Genomic DNA, 18,948 nt, shown 5'->3' with positions numbered 1-18,948 from the left:
TTTTAAAAGAAAGACCATAGTCTGAGACTGGGCTGAGCCATGTGACTTGGGCAAGTGTCTTGGTAACTATTCCATGCCCCAGTTACTTGCAATAAATAAAAAAAAAAAAAAATCAGAAAATAAGCTTACAGTGACCAGTGTACTGCATACAGCAAGTACTGAGTCAAGGTTCACTGTAATGTCAACAAGGTTAGCAAGAGTGAACCAGGATTTGAATCCAGGTCTGGCTGACTTCAAATGCCAACCTCAGTTCAATACGAAATCCTATTCCAATTTTTTCATTCCTGGTCGCCAACCCTGGGCACCTGCAGGAGGCTTCAGCTCTGATTTTGAAGGCATGAAAGCTGCAGGGCCTCTGGCAGGAGAGAGGGTGGGTTTATTTAACCCCATCTCCATTGCAGGTAATTTCTATAGCAGCAAGGACAAAAACTGAATGGAGGGTGAGTGCCAGCTCTCCATGTGGGGGACAAGGCACCATATGGCCCTGCAATTAGGGAGGAAGAAGAATGCCAAGGGCAAAAACAACCCTGGCAAAACCCAGTATAGATGGTAAGAAAAGTCAGCTCAGGCCAGCTTCTTCTGTGTTCTTGTTTCCCAAGGGCCTTGGCTGTCCCTCCTTACCAGGAATATGAAACGGATCTGAAAGATGAAAAGCAAGTCTGATGATAGTGGGTATTTCTAATACCAGGTCATTAAATCAATTTTCCCCTTTGCTACAAGCCTGGTGCAGGAACAGCTCTTCAAAGGGAATATCAGCTTTAAGAGAAGATCATCGGTAACTTTGAAGAAGGCTAACAACCGCCCTCTCCACGTGTGCAAAGGAAGGCAGGTGAACAAGATGAGACGCCTCGACTCTCCCAGCTCTGAAATAAGCCTGGGACTGCAGGCACCACGCCAGAGAGGGTGACAGGGAGGGGAGGAAGGAAGCTGCGCAGTCAACCCTGACCAGTCTCTGAGACACGGTTGGATTCGAGGGGAAAACCACGGAGCAAGAATTTCTAGAAGTATTCCAGGTATGTTTTGCAACTAGGAAAATAACGAATATAGTAATCTTTTCAATGTGGAAAGTAATCCAAATGTTCCGTGTCTTTCTCTTTTAATGGAATTAAACTATCAATGACATTTAAATAACATCATTCATTGAGCTGAAAGCTATTTTATGCATTTGACTATGAAAGGATGATTCAAAAAAAAAAAAAAAAAGCTAAGCCCTGTATTTGGCAGAATGGAAATTAATATTTCTTAAAATAGAGTTCAGTTAGGTAATCTCTATCTTAATTATGACACCTCAATATTTCTTCTTGACAGCTTACAGTCAAAATCACCCTTGACTGTTGCTGCTTTGGTTAAACTGCAGCTGATGGAATTGGCTTGGATTCAAGGATCATATTGAATTTTTAAAAAACACACAATAACCACCAGAATCGCATGCACTGTTGGATAAGATGTTCACACCATAAGGGGCACATGGAAACTAACACGAACAGAAAAAGCTGACTTGTGTCTCTGTTCCTGTTCACTCTGGGACCTTCACCCACCATGTGAAAGGCACGGCACCAACTGTAGTATCTGTGTGCTTTTCCCTCGACCTTTAAGCTAGCACATGTTGTCAACTTTGACATAAACATACAGAATATCATATCTCAGCATATGATGTTTTACTACACAGTATTGTTCTAATTTTATCTCCCCTACCAAGCTGTAGATTAGAGGAAAAGGCAGGATTCATATTAAGTCCTAGAATACGGTAGGTTCCTAGCTTCCAACACTTCCAATAGGAGGGTCTCAGGAAACTGGTAATGGATATTGATAATTAAACAAAAAGTGATACATCCCTGAAAATATTTCCAGAGCTTACTTTTCCTGGAGGTTTCCATATATATATATATATATGTATCATATATACATGCATACGTATATGTAATATGTATGTATTATATACATATTATGTATATAATATACACATTATGTATATATGTATATAATGCATATTACACATATAACCCATAATATATAATACATAATATATAATATGTATATATTATATATATATACATGTATGTATGTATATAATGGGCCTGTTGCAACACCTACAAAGGTAAAATAAATCACAATAAATTCCTGTGCCTTCTAGAAGAAGCCCATCCTTCCAACAGTGTGAGCTGAGACTTAGATGGTAAGTGTACTGCTCGTGCCTATCAAGTCTCCATTACCTATTTTCCTACATTCTAGATACTGCCGTCCATGTGCCCCTGACCTAGCTAACTAGCACAGCCCATTCCCTAGTCCAGGTGTTCAGGAGTGGCCATGTGCCCCAGTTTAATCAGAAGCAATACTATCTGAGGACTATGGTTGTAACCACTGATGAAAAGAAATTCACTTTTCATGCAGGCTGTTACGTTGCAAGCAAGGGGATCTAAAGCTGCAAGGAATAATCCCGTTCCCACCAGACAGAAGACGCCAACACAGCAGATGGTAGGAGAGATACAGGGACAGATTCCTAAGACGCTTTGGATACCTAGATGCAGCCATGCCTATAGGCAGTCTATCTTGAGACATTGTCATTAGGGGAGCCAACAAATTTTCTTTTCTGGCTGAGTCAGTTTGAATTCAGATATGAACTATGGCCACAGGGTTTCTCGTGAAACATGGCTATTAATTGAGGATAGTACAGGCTCACTACACTAATCTTTCACAGTATCTCCCCACCCACTTACTCCAACATGATCTGCCTTTATTCTGCATCCATTCCTTGCATTTAAATTCTATGTGTAGTCCACGACTACATCACCAATATTTATGCCAACATGTCTTTGCTTCTGCCACTATCTCTCCCTGTGAGATCCTTCCTTCTTTCTCTGCCTAGCAAACTCCTATTGCTACTACAAAGCCCATCCCCTGGCCCCACCCCGTGGAGCCATACCCAGCAGTCACAAACAGGAATAATCACTCCCTTCTCTGTGCTCCCCTTATATTTGTCCCTTCTTATGGCAACTGCCACACTGGTTTACTGTTATGCATTCATATGTCTCTCCCCAATTTTTTCTTTATTATCTTTTGTTTCCTAAAACCTTAATGTTCAGTGAGTGGGAAAGAGAAGCGATCAAAGAGGGTCAGAGAAGAAAGATAGATTCAGAGCAGCAGTCTCCAGAGCCTGGCTGAGATATATAACAAAGCAAATATCAGGAGATCAGCATTAGATTCACATATTCAAAACAACCTTCCAACCCCTCACCTTCCTAGGAAGAATCATTAGAGTGTTGATTACACAGGAAACAATCAAATTAGGAGTCCACGCTCTCCCCTAATCCTCTAAAAATCACACATTTAAAAAGATAGGATGGGGCAGACACTGTAGTGTACTGGGTTAAGCCTTGCCTTGCAGCAATGGTGCCCACATGCTGGTTCAAGTCCTGGCTGCTCCTCTTCTGATCCAGCTCTCTGCTATGGCCTGGGAAAGCAGCAGTAGAAGACAGCCTAAGTCCTCGGGCCCCTGCACCCACATGGGAGATTCAGAGTTTCAGGCTTCTGGCTTCAGCATGACCCAGATCTAGCCATTTTGTATGTTTGGGGAGTGAATCTGTGGATGGAAGATAGCTCGCTCTCTCCCTCTCTCTCTCCCCCTCTCCCTCATTCTGTCATTCAAATAAATAAATCTTTAAAAAAATAAATGAAGAGACAGATCACGAACTTAATGATGTTTTAAATGTTAACACAACTGTCCCTCTTCTTTTAAGACTTTATTTATTTGAGGGGTAGAGTTAGAGAGAGAGGGAGAGACAGAGAAACGTCTTCCATGTACCAGTTCACTCCCCAGATGGCTACAAAGGCACAAACTGGGCCGATCCAAAGCCAGGAACCAGGAGTTTCTTCCAGGTCTCTCATGCGGGTGCAGGGACCCAAGTACTTGTACCATCTTCTACTGCTTTCTCAGGTACATTAGCAGAGAGCAAGATTAGAGAGGAGCAGCCAGGACAAGAACTAGCACCCATACAGGATACCGGTTTTGCAGATGGAGGCTTAGTCCACAATGCCAGAGCACCAGTCCCACAACTCTCTTTTACTCTGCCTTTTTTATTAATCTGTAGGCAGCAAAATAAGGTCGAAAGCAGAAAGCAGCATTACTTGGTGTAAGGTTAACAATGGCATCAAGACTTCCAAATTCTCAAGAGTCAACAAAATACTGATATAAGCAGGCAGACAGGATTAAAATGATTAGATTTGTAAACTGGAGACCAGGACTTCACGCTGCCCCCTTTGTGATCTCACACCCCTCCCTGACCTCAACTATACACACCCGCCATCAGACTAGGTAACTACTCCCTTTTGGAAGTGACTGGAGTGCCTCTCTCTTGTTTGTCTGGACACCTCTTGACTTGGGCTCTCCTGCCCACGTGCCCTCTCCCCCTTGCAGCCTCTGGTCTACTCCCTGGAAAAGCCTGGTAACTTTCTAAGTTCCTTCTCCCTCTTATGAAGTCCCCACTTTCCTGTGTATTTCTCTCTCTAAATCAATGTTAAACTGTACCATGTTGCCTGTTTCATTTATAAGCAACCGATATTTAGGATTCTTATCTAACTATATGGCAAAAATCCTCAAAATATTAACTTTAAAATAATTTGTAAGATTTTGAGTAAAGGTCCCCGAAATCAATACCACAGCTAAGAAAAATACTTTCAAGGGGGCCGGCGCCGTGGCTCAATAGGCTAATCCTCCACCTTGCGGCGCCGGCACACCGGGTTCTAGTCCCGGTCAGGGCGCCGGATTCTGTCCCGGTTGCCCCTCTTCCAGGCCAGCTCTCTGCTATGGCCAGGGAGTGCAGTGGAGGATGGCCCAGGTGCTTGGGCCCTGCACCCCATGGGAGACCAGGAAAAGCACCTGGCTCCTGGCTCCTGCCATCGGATCAGCGCGGTGCGCCGGCTGCAGCGGCGGCCATTGGAGGGTGAACCAACGGCAAAAGGAAGACCTTTCTCTCTCTGTCTCTCTATCTCACTGTCCACTCTGCCTGTCAAAAAAAAAAAAAAAAAAAAAAGAAAAATACTTTCAAGGGAAATTTTCGAACCACACTGAGAGGTACATATCAACTTTCAGTGTAATCATGAAACACTGTCATATATCTTTTTTTCTTTCTCTCATCCCAAAACCTTTTTCTTGTGTTAAGCATTTTCTGACCAGAACAAGTTAGACCGAGTTTAACCGTAATAGTCCCAAAGCTCTTAGAAATCTGGCAAATAAAATATTAAGGGTATCAAAAGGAGCATGTAATTGAGCTGAAAAATTAATTCCAGCCTCAATGTGGTTCTCCTAGATGAGGATCCATTAGACACTGCACTCTCGTGTAACCCTCGTGGAGCAAGGCTGCGGCCCCAGCCAGACAGGCAGCAGTGAATCCAGGGCCACAGAGTGGGCGTTCGCCCTGGGGGAGAAGGTGCCCGTGTTTCACACCGGAGTGTTTCAGGCCCTAACCCAGCTCTGCACCCCAGCTTCCTGCTAATGCAGACCCTGGATGGCAATGCCTCCTGCCACCCACACGGGAGACCTGGATGGAGTTCAGCCTGGCCAAGCCCTGGCCAATGCAGGCATTTGGGGGAGTGAACAAGCAGATGGGAACTCACTCACACTCTCTCTCCCTCTCAAAATGAATGAATGAATAACAAAAACTAGAAACTCAGAGTGACTACTTTTTCTCCATTTGGTCCTGAATCCTTTTCTTTTATGAAACAAGACATACATACCACCTACGATCAAAGAGAAAACATTCTTCCCTAAAACCTTGCCAAGGGGCCATCTGAAATGGATATCCTATTCTCTAGGGAACAAGAACAACAATAAAAAAAGATGTCTGTGTCCTTTTAACCTGGACCCGCATTTGTGATCCTGGGCCAAAGCATATGTGCTTAATAACTGGGGTGTAAGGAAACATATGTTAAATAACTCACTACAGCACCACTTGGATCAAAAGCAGGGCAGGGCTTTGCTCCCTGTTCGGAGACACAAAGAGAGCCGGCTTCCTTCGCACTTAGGCAGACTGTGTACAACTAGTTAGCATATGAAGAGAGCCCCTTGCTCATGCCCACTTTCTGGAAACAAAAGCAGTCTGTCCTCAATATAAATAGTTTACATACCAATGGTTTCTAATTAACCTTGCACCAGTAGTATTGACCACATCCTATTTTCCTTCTTAGCCTCAGGAACCTAGGAAAGGACTAACCCACAGACTTGTTCCACCTCCCCAAGGACAGGCTTGGGGGGGGGGGGGGTTGAAACCAAGTCTGTATTTGAGTATCAGCTCTACCCCTTCTGAATTGTGTGAACAGAGCCAAGTGACTTAACCTCTTTCACTCCCCATACATTCATTCCTGCAGCAGAGACATTAACTTTCCCCTAAGATCAGTGTGATGAAATCCCATAGGCAAAGTGCTCATCTCAAAGATGGGGCCAAAGGAAAAGTCACACCATACACTGACAATGAATCTTTGTTTTTTACTTATTTGAGAGGTAGAGTTACAGACAGTGAGAGGGAGTAAGAGAAAGGTGTTCCACCCACTGGTTCACTCTCCAAATGGCCACAATGGCTGGAGCTGGGCTGATCTGATGCCAAGAGTTTCTTTGGGGTCTCCCACATGGGAGCAGGGGCCCAAGCACTCAGGATACCTTCCACTGCTCTCCCAGTTTGGATTGGAAGAGGAGCAACTGAGACTAGAACCAGCGCCCATACGGGATGCCGGTGCCACAACGGAGGGTTAACCCACTACATCATAGAGTCAGGCCCCGACAACGATTCTTTACAGATTTAGTACCATGTAAGCTATGAGCAACACTGTAGATCAATGATCACAACCCCTAAGAGATTTCTTAATTCCTATTTGCCTTCCTGGACCACTCCAGCTAAAATGACAAACCCCTTTATTCTCTCTCCCCTCTCCCAGCTTTATTACTTTACTCTGCAGAGTGTATCACTGCCTGGCATTTGACATTTATTTTGGGTTTCTTTTCTATATTCGTGCTCCATAACGTAAGCTGAGTTGAGCTCATGACTACATTCCCTGTACCTGAAATAGTAGCTGGCAAAAACAGGTCTTCCATAGGTATCTACAGGATGGTGGGCTAAATTTAAGTCCAAAAAAAGACAGTGGGTGACACACTGTTATGTTATGTTTGGGGGGGAAGAAGATGTATTTATTAAAAGGATTGCTGACACTGTAGATTGCTTTATGCTCAAGATAGAATTGTCATCTACCTATGCAACAAATATTTCTGCACAGTGTGCTTCAGAAAGATACCTGCTGGACACTGCAAAAGGGGTGATGATTCATCAGATTCCACCCTTAAAGAAGTTTTACTTCACACATACTGGACTGCATCTTCCATGCACTATCACTCCTCGTTCCCTGATAACTGCCCCTCCCCATTATTCCACATAGGAAGAGCAAATACAGAAAGGGTAGAACACTTCCCACTGTGGGAAGGGAGGAGGCAGATGTGCCCAGAGCAGCAGGAAGCCTGAGACAGGGCTGCAGAGTTCCCTAAGGTGCGGCAAGCCTAGGGTCCCAATTTTACCAAATTTCCAAAGCATATCATCAAAAACATTTTGTTGGAAATATAATTACGTGATACCTACCAAAAACTTCAAGATATTGTGAAATGTAATCAGGCAATGCATACCAAAAGCTTTTTTAAAAGCATGTACTTTTCTAAGGAAATCTGTCCTAAAGAAATACAAGAAATGTGGACATTCATGAATACATGAAGGTATTCTTAACAGAGCTATCAAAAGAAGACAATGATTACTGTAAGTAATAGAACCAATGAAGAACTTACTTTCACGTGGTAAAATTCAGTTTAATAATTAAAAGTGTATGTTTGGGGGCATAACAGATAAAGCTGCCACCTGCATTGCCGGCATCCCATATGGGCACCGGTTCTAGTCCCGGCTGCTCCACTTCCAATCCAGCTCTCTACTATGCCCTGGGAAAGCAATAGAAGATGGCCCAAGTCCTTGGGCCCCTACACCCACTTGGGAGACCCGAAAGAAGTTCCTGACTCCTGGCTTTGGATCAGCACAGCTCTGGCCACTGTGGCCAATTGGAGAATGAATCAGCAGATGGAAGACCTGTCTCTCTCCCTCTCTGCCTGACCTCTCTGTGTGTAACTGACTTTCAAATAAATAAATTAATTAATCTTTAAAAAAAAAAAGTTTATGTTTGAGGACAATTAGGCTACGTAAGTAAATAAAAGTAGAATACAAAACAATATATACAACAGCAGTGGTCTCTCTGTGTGTAAGAGAGGTGATGAAGCAGGTATAGATGTAGATATAAGCATGCCTGAATGTTCAAGATTATTCCTGGATTATGGATGTAATAAGACTTTCTTTTATCCTTACCCGCTTGTATATTTTCCAGGTTCTCCATAATAAATGATTACTATTTTTTTAATGCTGGATTTTATTATCCAAAGACTCCAAGTTCTTGTGTCTGTAAGTAAGTAAAGAGGAAATGCCTCAAAGATCATCAGGAGCGAGGCTGTATTTATCACTCCCTGCAGCAGGGAGAACACACACTGGGGAGAAGTCTGGGCCATCTCAGTAACAGGACATTGCCAGGCACTTGCTTAGCATCAGGACACTTGTCAGGTAACTTATGTGACCTGGAGGGGGTTCAGAGAAGCAGGGCTTTGTCCTAGACCGGATGCTATTAAGAAGCAGGAGTACTTCTGTGATTGTGTATCCACATACATCTTACCCAGGAAGCAGGAAGCACAAAGCCACACAACAACTGCCAACAGGTAAAGCAGCAGCCATCATTCACACCAGCCAGTAGATGAGGATGTCTGGCCATTTCTGCAATCTTGATAATTTTCATGTTTTGTTTGTATTAAGATGTGATTAAAAACATGTGTTCTTGTTTTTGACCATAAACAAACCAGTAGACACAACAAAGCTCAAGTGATACTACCAAGCCAGCTCTTGAAGCTATGCATATGAGGGATTTTCAAAGAAGTTTATGGAAAATGCATGGATTTTAAAAATTTTTGCAAAATAAACCTATCTTTTTTTAAATGAAAGATCAGTTTTATTTTTATTTATAAGTATGCATTTCAAAGGCAAAGAGAGAGAGAGAGAAAGAGAGAGATCAATCATCTCTATTCTTGGTTCACTCTCCAAATGCCAACATCAGCTAGGATTGGGCCAGGACAAATTCTGGGACACGGAACTCAATCTGGATCTCCCAGGTGGTTGGCAAGGATCCAAATATTTGAACCATCACCACTGCCTCTCGGAGCGCACATCAGCAGGAAGTTGGAAGCAATCCAGAGGGGAAGCTAAACTGAGTCTCTCCCCCATAGAATGTGGGCATACCAAGCCTGAATCCAATGTCACCCCACAACTTTGATGTACCCTCGAATATGCTTTCCAAAATAAAGATGGCCGCCTCCCTATCCATGATTGGCAGATTCAACCAACTTCAGACCTACATCTGTACGCAATATGCACAGACTTTTTTTTAAATTGTTGTTAATCCCTAAATAACGTAACCGCAATCCACACAGCCTTTACATTGTATTAAGAATTATAAGCCATCTACAGATGACTTAAAGTACACGGGAGGATACATTAGATACAAAGAGTATCTCATTTTATAAAAAGGACGTGAGTGTCCATCAATTCTGGTACCCATGAGGGGTCCTGGAAGCAACCTTCTGAGGCTCTCACGACATGACTGTATGGAGGACTATGCAGTGTGATTAGTGTCATCTCTAATAACAAGCGTAATACCAACATGATGGAGTTGTTTTTCAGCTTAAGTAACATACATGAGTGTGATTTATAAGTCAGGCACTGCTAGACAGATGTTACTATTTGGCTACCATCTTCAACATCATTGTCATTTCTATCAATCCTAACATAGGAGGATCTGTTTCTTCAGGGTGGGGGAGGCTGCAACAGAAACTTATGCCTTAGTTTGTTTACCAAGGTGATGAAAGATCATGGAAATTAAGATGGAATCTTAGAAACGGTCACAATTCAAAACACAGACATCCCTTCACAACTCTTTAACGTGTTACTGTTGACAAAGCCGTACAAAGGAATGAAGTTGAACACCTATCCCTAAACACAACAACTTAAAAGAAATCAAAGAATTGTCCAAAGTGGGCAAAGCTAAGAGGGGCACCATCTCAGCAGCTTACTTTCAGTGGTCCAGCCAAAACAGAATGAAAAAATGAAGGCAAATGTGGCCCAGTACTAACATTTGGGTGTACATATGCTATTTACAACGCAACAATCTGGGGCAGTACAGCAGGTTAAGCTGCCTCTTGGGACACCTGCACCCTCTTTCAAAGTGTTGGTTCCAGTCCTTGCTACTCACTTAAGATCCACCTTCCTGGTAAAGTGCCTCGGAAGACAGCGAATAATGGCCCAAGTATCTGGGTCCCTGCCACCCACATGGGAGAGCTGAATCAGGTTCCTGGCTCCTGACTTCAGCCTGCCTTAGACTCAGCTGTCGTGGATCATTTGGGGAGTGAACCAGCAGATGGAAGCTTACCCTCCATTTCCACCTTTCAAATAAATTAAAAAAACTCTGCAAAAAAGATGACATTAAAAATATACTATATATACATAGAACTCCTAATAGTTTCTTCCCATACTCTCATCAATCATATTGCACTCAAGAAACCATTTCTCTAATGGACCTACTTATGACAGGGAAGAATTGTGGAAGTGAATGTAAGATGTGCGTCAAAGACGTGTTAGAACTGGTGCTCATTGTAACGCAATCATAAATTCTTAGGTGACTCACACTCTAGCCATCTACTCATTCTAAAATACCTGCACAGCTCCCGAGAAGGATCAAATTCTGTGCAAAGTATCAGAAGCCTATGAAGTCTGGTCCAAACAACACTAACAGGGTCTCTCGCATGTGCCATCTCTATGTGCGGGGTGATGTACCAGTGGCTGCATAGGAATTCCATCTGGCAGACACCCTCCCCACAACCAATACACTTCGAATCCCATCTAAGGGCTGTAGGTACTCGACCAGGGATAAGAAACCAAACAGCCCATAATAAAGGAGTCACAGGAAGAGTAAGTTACACAGAATAAATAATAACACCGAACTCGGCAGAACTACATCTCTGAACACTTTCGCTTCTCACTGATGCACGCACATGGTAGGATATGTTCTAAAAAAACAAGCAAAACTCTGACCAATGAGAATAAAACTCCTCTATTCTTCCAGTCCCTCCAGAGGCAACCAGTGTTTTCTATACTTGTGTACACTTGCATTATTTACTTAAAAACATAAATGGTAACTAACTCCAAACATTATTCAATATCTTGCTTTGTCTGACTGAACAACATTCTCATTCAGTCATTTATTGAGCAACTATTGAGCAGCAAGCACTATTCTAAAGCCACAGAGAGGTGATCAAAAGAGACACAAGTCTTGTCTTCATATCTCGGGGTCTGTTCCCTAACAGTATATACACAGCAGGGCATTGTACAATGGCTGTGAATTCACTCTACTGTAAGGACAGATGGTCCCCAACTTACAATGGTTACACTTATAGTTTGTCAACTTTCCAGTGGTGTTACAGTGATATGGCATCAGTGAAAACCATACCTCAAAGTCTGAATGTAAGTATCTCCCCCAGGCTAGCAATATATGGCTTGATTCTCTCGGGCAATATTGGGCAACACTAGCAAAACCTAGTACCCAGTCAGCTATGGAAGTCACATGAGTGAGTAACTGCTAAGTTATGACAGTATGATAGTTTACATGGATCAAAAGCATTTCAATTTCAGAGGGATTTATCAGAAGAGAACTTCATCTTAATTCCAGGAGCATCTATATGTGCTACAATTTAACCACTTATTGATTGCTGTGTTTATTTCCATTTAACACATGCTTTTTTGTAAGCATTGGGCTTAAAATGTCTTCGTTCATAAACAAATATTTTGCATAAACCCTCAACAGCTGTTCAAAACATGCTACTCTATGTCAACGTTGTATTTTCAAAACGTTTCATTCCATGACTTATTTTTAGTTTGCCAACATCTATAAAGCCACATCAGAGGACATACTTATTCTAGAATTGCTAAAGTAAGATTCCAATTGATTATTTGCAACAGTTTTGCAGATTATATTACAGTTTTTAAGAGCTTAGGAAGAAAGTAAATGTCATAGTCAATCCATTTTTTTCTCCCTTGCAACTGTTAAGTGTGGTGCTAATTCTTCCAGCTGGTTTTCAGACAGTTTTAAAATTAACTTTGAAGTTTCCCTAACCCTTAAAAGTCAGTGATTACTTTGCCAAGACAAACAGAGCTCCTACTGAAAGAGTCGGAATTCACCAAATCCTTAAACATTTCCAATGCAGACTTTCTGGGCTCTGTGTGGGTGGTGCGAGTGTGTGATGACTGTGGCAGGTCTGTGATACACTACCATCAAAGAAGAGATGATGCTAAGCCATGGTTACACTATGCTATGCTACAAAGTAACAACATACCCAAGTGCAGGAGACTATACCCATTTCCAAAACAGACATCATCTGAATATTTCTTGAGCATCTACTTTGTGTGTACCAGGCCTAGTGCTGTTTTAAGTCCATCTTCTATGCAATACAACCCACTCTAAAGATGCAAAAACTGTTTTCTCTCTATCACTGGGCCTTTCAAATAAATAAGTGATCTTTAAACATGTAACAATGGAGGCTGTGAGAGGTTTAAGTTCTTTGACAAGTTCATTCAACTCCTGAGTGACAGAGTTGAATCTAAAGGCCCACAGATTGCCTTGGCTTTAAAAATCTCTAAGTACTGTGACACTGTGCTACCATAACTTCAGAATACATCTGATAACACCTGCCTATGAATTACGCGGTAAGCATTTTATACCGATTACCATCTAACACATCATGCAGGATTTATATGGGATAACTCATGAATTCTGGAAAGGTAGGATCCAAGATTCAACCCACATCTATCTCACTTCACAGTGAGTGTTGTGCCTTTTTTTTTTTGACAGGCAGAGTGGACAGTGAGAGAGAGAGACAGAGAGAAAGGTCTTCCTTTGCCATTGGTTCACCCTCCAATGGCCGCCTGATCTGATGGCAGGAGCCAGGTACTTATCCTGGTCTCCCATGGGGTGCAGGACCCAAGCACTTGGGACATCCTCCACTGCACTCCCTGGCCACAGCAGAGAGCTGGCCTGGAAGAGGGGCAACCGGGACAGAATCCGGCGCCCCGACCGGGACTAGAACCCGGTGTGCCGGCGCCGCAAGGCGGAGGATTAGCCTAGTGAGCCACGGCGCCGGCCTGTGTGGTGCTTTTTTATTCAAGGCACCCCAGAAGGAGGAAGCCCATGAGGAAGGTTTAACACACGTGTTACACAAGGAGGCAAGGATGAACACAGCTGAACCTTGAGGTGATACTACCTCCATTCAAACCCCAGCTCCGTCACTGTGCACACTGGACAAACCTCACTGCTTCTGCTGATCTGTTAAGTGGGGATGCTATTCTTGGTGGCATGTGTGTACTGAAGAGGATAATATATGGAAAGAATGGAAAACAGTGTCTGGTCTATATTTACCATCTTTACAGACCTTGCTGTGATGGCTACACCCCCATATTCAATCTCCTGTGTTGCTCTATCCCACACAACAGATCTCAGAGCCTGGAGTTCAAACACAACACAGGTTGCAGAAGAGGCCGACGGAGCTTCCTTATTAGGAGAATAGGAAGGATGAAGTTCAACTGAGGAGGAAAGAGAAGCAGAGGCACTCCGGACCTCCCATCCAACAGCTCCTCAAGCAAGAAAGGGTTTCGCATCACCGCGGGGCCCAAAACAGCTGCCACACACTTGCTGATAGGGATCCACTGTGGTCTGGGGGGGAGAACAGCTGCTCAGAGCAGCCAGCACGGCTGCCAACACTGACATTTCCTGGGGCTGGGCAGGAAAGCCAAGGAAACCAGCGCCACAGGGTACCCACGGGCATCGCAGGTGGATGGAGCGCGCCTTCGGGGCAACCTTCTGCCCACAGATCAACAACCCCCATGAGGGTATGGAGAGGGCAACTGGCACACAGCAGGCCAAAAAGGCCTGGGCTATGCCACACTGCCTTTGCCTGGGAGAACGACGAAGGCCCTACAACAGGGCTCTGCACAAAAGCTCCCCACCCCAACCCGGCCCCTTCTCTGTCCCTCTATTTTCTCCAGCTGAGGCCAGCTTGATGCAAACACCACTCCTAAAGCAGCTCAAAGATACAGAAGCTGCGGTGAGCCAACAGTTCACTGAGCAGCAGCAGCAGGCCGTCGGCCCAGGGTCCGTAGGAAGAGCTAAAGTAAACCATCCTCGGAAGGACTCCTCCCCCAGTCCACGGCCGAGAGCACAGCCAGCCTGGCGGGCGCTGGCCGCCCGCGTCTCCTTCCACCTGCCCCACGCTGCAGCCGCGGCGCTCCCGGAGCGTGGGGCCCTGCCGCTCGGCTGCGCGGCCGAGACGCCTGCCCAGAAAACATGGCTGGTGGAGCCGCGGCGCTGCCGTGCGCTGCGCTGCGAGGCGAGCGGCGCGCGAGGGAGCGTCTAGGGAGGGATCGGCCGCCGGCCAGAAGAGGTCGGAGGTGGGGAACTTGAACGCCCCGGCCAAAGCCAAGCGCAGCGCATGCCAGCTGCCCCCGCGCGGCTGCGCCCTGCTTCCCTTCCTTCCTTTTCCTCCCTTGCTCTGTCTTCCCTGCTTCCCCTCTTCCTGGTCCCTGCCCAGTCTCCTTCCTGCTTGCCCGACTCCCCTCCCCTGCTGCTGCTGTCACTTCCAAGCCCGAGGACAAAACCCGCTCGCCCGCGGTTACCTGCGCGCCTCTAGCCGCACCGAGGTCCGCGTCGGTCACTGCCGGAGCCCAGGCGCGCCCTCAGCCGCCGCCCGCCTCATCCCCGCGCGCGTCTGAGCTGCCCGGCGGCGGCAGCTGCTCCTTTTATGGGGCCCGCAGGCAGGAGGCACAGACCGGGCGGGCGTCCCCAGCCTCGCTCGTCAAAGCGCGCTATTCACACTCGGGGGCTGCTGCCGGACCCCCTCCTCCCTCCTCTCCCCCCAAGAGTGCGAGCCTGGCTGCCCCTACCCACGTGGCCTTGCCCAAGGTGGGTGGGGGTGGGGAATGAGCCAGACTTTGAGGGCACCCACTAGGAGAGGAGGTCACGTGGTCCTGGCCCAGGGTAGCCCACTAGGAGTTGCTGCCACCTGGGTAATAGGCCCACGTGGAGAAGCCAAACACCAGGTGTGGGTTTACTTAGAAACAAGGCAGAAACACAGCTGAACCTCCCATCATCATCACCTTATAATAATGAGTAAATAGTACTTGCTATTTCATTTTATTTTTACAATATTTATTTATTGTATTTATTTGAAAGACAGGGTGACAGAGGCATTTTTCCATCTGCTGGTTCACTACCTCAAATAGCAGAAGCTAGGAGCCAGGAACTGCATCAGGCTCTACCAGATAGGTGTCAGGGACCCAAGAACTTGGGCTATCATCTGCTGCCTCCTAGGTCTATTAGGAGGCAACTGGATGGGAAGAGGAGTGGCCAGGACTCAATAGGGGTTTTAAGGCCAGGCTGGAGCCACTGGGTCACATACACTGACCCCCGAACTCATTATTTTATGAGATGATTACTAAGAAACCATTCTCTTTGGGCACAGACCATTTTGAAAGCAGTGTGCTATGTCCACTTTGGTTAACACAAATCCCAACCTATCTTCACTCTTTTTGATAGAAAAACTACACTGACCTTGGCTCCCAAAGATACAAGCTAACCACCTTAGCTGGCTTTCCAAGAGTGCCTTAAACAGCTCTCCCAGCCCTAGGCTCCAGCCCCCAAGCTGATGCATCTCTTCCAGGCAGCCTTTGAAGAGGTGACCTATTTGTTTTCCCTTTGAAAGATGAGAAGGATGAAACTCCCAGAGGTTAAGTAAATGTCAAAGGTCACTCAGCTAAGAAGCCTCAGCAGTGTGGCAGGTCTGCCCAAGTTGAAGGTCCTGGATTTTGGTCTTCCTGCGATACTGTGCTTTGACTTTTGGAAGATATTTTACCTCTTCACTGACAAGAATAAAGCTTAAAAATAAAAAAAAAATTGGATTCCCCAGGCCAAGAAAAAAATTCAAGAGCCCCCTTTGAACCTGTAGCCCCTCTGGACAATTTTAGTACTAATTTTATGTGGACCCTGGCCACAGGCAGTAGTGGGGTATTCACAGGAAATTATCAATTGGACTACTTTGGCCCCTAGCTCACTCACATCAATACCTGAAATAGCAAATCATCTCCCAAGAAGAAAGCACAAGCCAATTGTTTGATATGCTTCAAAATTATGAAAATGATTTTTCCACGTGAATTATAGAATCAGAGAACAATGAAGCAGGCCTCCCTTCTGGGTGTGGAAAGGCATTAGCTAGAAGAGTAAATAATAGCACTGTCTACTCCTGTGTCTTTAATTTTAAGCAGTCACAGAGCAAAGATATGACATGAGGCATTCCCCCAAAGCTGAGCTGGTACAATTCCTCTCTGTGGAGCTCATCAGAGGATTAGATAAGTCTGATTCTGATAAGATGCAGGCAAATCTAAGTTTGTGACTTCAAAATGGAGAAGGCCGCGAGATACTTCTGCAGGAGAGAAAGTGATTTTTCAATTTTGCATAATTACATTAGGTCTTTCAATGGCTAGAGTGGAGTATCTGAAGCACCTGGTATTCTGGCATTGAGGATCTCAAATGCTGAGCGTGAGGAGCCAGAAAACCTGTAATTAGAAATCTGAAGCACTTACCATCTCTGATAAAGAGCACTGGCATGCACCCTACTCAGGTAATAGGTGTGTGTGTGTGTGTCCCAATTTCTCAACACTGAGATCTTAGCAGGCCAAGTCTTACAAGCTTCAGGGGGTAGGAAAAGGAGAATTAAAAGCAGCAGAGAAACAACAAGAAAAAAGCCCACTTCACAAAACTCTAAGAAGCGTGATTTAGAAAAAGATATTTGAACACATATTCCAAAGAAGCTTGCATCTGTCATGGCGGTGAATGCATAGCTTATTCTCTGAGGCAGCTGGAGAAATTCTTTACCGCCTTCCTGATTCTGAGTTACACAACTTTCTGGTTACATCTGCACTTGGAGCAGATTTTCCTAGAAGCTCTCACCCTGTTACGGGTAAAGGCTTCGGGGAACAAGAAAACAAGGGCCTGGTAGTGCTGTCTCCATTCTTTTGTCTGTCTCCACTCATATATATTAAAAACAGTTTCCTTTGAACACATCTAGCTTTTCTGAGGTCCTGAATTACTTACTTTGGGAAGTGCCTGTGAAAACCGAAATTTGCATCTATCTGTACGGCCTAGTTTAGACAATCATAAGTCCATAGCCAATCTTAACACAACACATATGAACCTTCAACATATGCCAACCAGTTGAATGTATTATGCCTTAATAAAGATACTGAGATGAATTCATAGGATCTGAATAATACACCAATCAATTTATGTCTGCCATTCACAGAGATGCTCATTGTAACATTTCTACATTCTCCTGTAACTTGAGATTTCTTCTTTTCTGTTCAGTGGAAGGACTCTGTCTAAAGGACATTGAGTCCCTGCTCAAACATAAGAAGCTGGGTTCTAAACCCAGTTGAAAAAGGAAGAAAAAAGTCATACTCATTATTGCTCACTCAAGGCACCGCCATCATTTTATTTCCAATGACAATACTGATTGCTTTTTTCTTTTGAGCCCTTCAAGATGGATGGAAAAATTAAGTCTGATTTAATCTCTATCAACTATGCATGGTAAAACAATATTAAGTCATATGTTTGGAGTTTGAGTAGCTACAGGCACTTTCTACATCAAACCCAACTGGCCACCCAGAACTTAACTTTGTCTGCGGTAGGTATGAATCTTATCCTACACTTTTGTCGTTGGTGTTTATTTTCTTTAAAGACCTAACATTATGGCCCTAACATTAAACAGAAATAATTCAGCTTGGCTTTGAAAGTTTTGTCTTCAAATACAACATCCTTTCCCTTTTATCCATTCAACAGACAGGAGGGTACTTCAAAAAGTTCTTATAAAATGGAATTAAATCGTAAGTTTATTCTGGTGCAAAAAAAATGTTGAAATCCATGAATAATTTGTTTCATAATTTGCATTTCCTATGAACTTTTTGAAGCTCTATCCTATGTTCTGAGCACTTCCTGCAAGGGTACATTCTTCTAGATACTAGAGCCACAACAACCTGTGTCCAGCTAAAATCTTAACATCGATATTGCAAATGTATAAAGAGGTGACCCACAATTATCTGCCCTAGTAATGGTGCTATAATGGGAAGTGCAAATGAATAAATAAAGCCCAGGAAAGTCTCTCTCTGGTTTTCGGAAATGCTTTATATTCTTTCTAATTGGTGATAGGAATATGGGTGTAGACTGGCATGGATAAACAAAGACCTTGTACTCTGAGATCTCCTGTTCGGGTGGATATTCCCATCCACACCCACTGGCTCTGTGATTGTGGGCAATAATTCAATTTTGCTAATTCTCAGTTTCTTCATTTGTATTTTTTAAACTGAGGCGCTAAGAATACTTTCCTTGAAGTGGTGTGAATTAAGTAGGATCATAGAGGTAAATCAGTGGACTTATCACAGTGATTGTGAACATCTTTTTCTTTAATTATGGCTCCCACCAAAGAGCTTTCTTAGATTTTTTTCTCCCCAACCAACCCCTGCTTCCAATAAAATGTAATGCAACAGAAATATTGCAATATGCTTAAGTACTGTAGATAGATTTGTATTTATACATAAAAATAGTAAGTTTTTTTTCATTCCCCTAAGAACCAACATACAAACACTTAGGGGTGACATCACCTCCTATTGAGAAGGCATGGTAAAGAGGCTACCACATAATGCTGGTTCAGTTTTAGCAAATATAACAATAAGGAAA

At 44.1% G+C, this 18,948-nt stretch overlaps 1 protein-coding gene across 43 annotated transcripts in view; it reads right to left on the bottom strand.

The window, feature by feature from the left end:
- Window positions 1-18,948, bottom strand: part of MAGI1 (membrane associated guanylate kinase, WW and PDZ domain containing 1) — a 688,074-nt gene that overhangs the window by 166,657 nt on the left and 502,469 nt on the right. For 2 of the 43 annotated variants that reach the window (XM_051852235.3, XM_070050631.2), the window contains exon 1: window positions 14,838-15,134. The exons of the other annotated variants lie outside the window; for them this stretch is intronic. The gene's annotated coding sequence lies outside the window, so the exon portion shown is untranslated. Of the gene's footprint in view, window positions 1-14,837; window positions 15,135-18,948 lie in introns of those variants that run through there. 43 annotated transcript variants of the gene reach the window in all.

This window comes from Oryctolagus cuniculus, chromosome 10 (assembly GCF_051225735.1).
Source record: "Oryctolagus cuniculus isolate XC-2025 breed Fujian yellow rabbit chromosome 10, ASM5122573v1, whole genome shotgun sequence".
In the NCBI taxonomy this organism is placed as follows: domain Eukaryota; kingdom Metazoa; phylum Chordata; class Mammalia; order Lagomorpha; family Leporidae; genus Oryctolagus; species Oryctolagus cuniculus.
Note: the sequence above shows the minus strand (reverse complement) of the source record. Positions and strands in the feature narration are given on the sequence as shown.